Consider the following 1,715-nt stretch of genomic DNA (forward strand, 5'->3'; position numbering starts at 1 on the left):
CACACATAGGAAAAGATGTTCAACAACACTAATCATCAAGGGAAATGCAAATTAAAACCACAATGAGTTATCACCTCATACTTGGTAGGATGTTAAATGGCTACTATAAAAAAAAAACAGAAAATAGCAAACATTGGTGAGGATGTGGAGAGAACACTTACACACTGTTAATGGGATTGTAAAATGGTGCAGCAACTATGGAAAACAGTAGGGAGTTCCTCAAAAAACTGAAAATAGAACTACCTACCACATGATCCAACAGTCTCCTACTGGGTATATATCCAAAAGAATTGAAAGCAGGATCTTGAAAAGATATCTGCACTCCCATGTTCTTTGTAGCATTATTCACAACAGCTAAGCTGTAGAAGTGGCACAAATGTCTATCAATGAATTCATGTGCAATGAGAATATGGTATATATGTACAATGGAATCTTATTAAGCCTTAAAAAAGAAGGAATTCTTGTCATATGCTACAACATGAATGAACCTTGAAGACTTTTTGCTAAGTGAAATGAGCCAATCACAAAAAGACAAGTACCACATGATTCCACTTATATGAGGTATCTAAAGTAATCAAACTCATAGAGCTAGAAGTGTGTATCTCATGTCCAAGTGGATAGCAGAGAACATGATAGAAGAAAGACATTGCAAGTTACAATGCCTGTCAAACCTAAAAATGATAATGATGAATTCGAAAAGCAAAGAACTTCTGCTATTGCAGAAGTTGCAAAGAGGAAAGAAACCAAGACATTTGGAGGAGGTGGTGGTGGTGCTAGAGGTAATCTCAATATGAGTGCTGCTGGTAACTGAAATAGAGAAGTTTTACTGAAAGAAAAGTCAAGCAAATCAGAGGGGAAACATGAAGGCCTTTATAATGAACCATTTGATTAGAGGGCTCGGAAGCACATAACGGAAATGGGATTCAGCAAGGAAGCATCTAGGCAGGCTCTTATGGATAATGGCAACAACTTAGAAGCAGCATTGAATGTACTTCTGAGCAGCAAAAAACAGAAACCTGTTATGGGTCCACCTCCGAGAGGCAGAGGGAAAGGCAGGAGTGAGAAAGATCTGAAAATGAAGAAGACCTGGGAAATGCAAGGCCATCAGCACCAGACACATTATTTGATTTCTTGGAATCTAAAATGGGAAATTTGAGTGTGGAAGAATCTAAGTCACGGCTAAAGCAGCTTCATCAGGGACAACATAGGTTGTCAAATACTGATCAAAATGGAGTAAAAGAAAATAATCAACCAAGACGTCTTCCTCGAAATGATACCAGGCAGCCAAGAAATGAAAAACCTTTTCATTTTCAAGGAGATTCCCAACATTCAAAGTCAATTTTAGAAGGCAGCAGATTACCTAGAAATAGAAGTTCTGAGAGACTGAATACTTCTTCAGGATCTGACGTATGGGCTGAGAGAGTCAAGTGTGATAGACCATATTCTAGATATGACAGAACTAAAGATACTTCTTATCCTTTAGGTTCTCAGCACAACAATGGTGCCTTTAGAAAAAGAGATAACTCTATGCTAAGCAGATCAGGAAAAGGTCCATCTGATGCAGAGGCAAAAGAAAATCTACTTCCTCAAGAATCTGTAGATTATAATAATCAAAAACATGGAAAAAGAGAAAACCAAATAGCTAATCCTGATCATTTTTTTATGATAGGAAATCACAAACAATAAGTTATGAAGGTTTCAGTGGTATAAAAATT

At 37.1% G+C, this 1,715-nt stretch overlaps 1 pseudogene; it reads left to right on the forward strand.

Annotated features, from left to right (window-relative positions):
• The first annotated feature begins 598 nt into the window (after window positions 1-598).
• Window positions 599-1,706, forward strand: LOC105809660 (annotated as a pseudogene).
• Window positions 1,707-1,715: the final 9 nt, after the last annotated feature.

This window comes from Propithecus coquereli, unplaced genomic scaffold (genome assembly GCF_000956105.1).
Source record: "Propithecus coquereli isolate 6110/MARCELLA unplaced genomic scaffold, Pcoq_1.0 Scaffold199, whole genome shotgun sequence".
Taxonomy (NCBI): domain Eukaryota; kingdom Metazoa; phylum Chordata; class Mammalia; order Primates; family Indriidae; genus Propithecus; species Propithecus coquereli.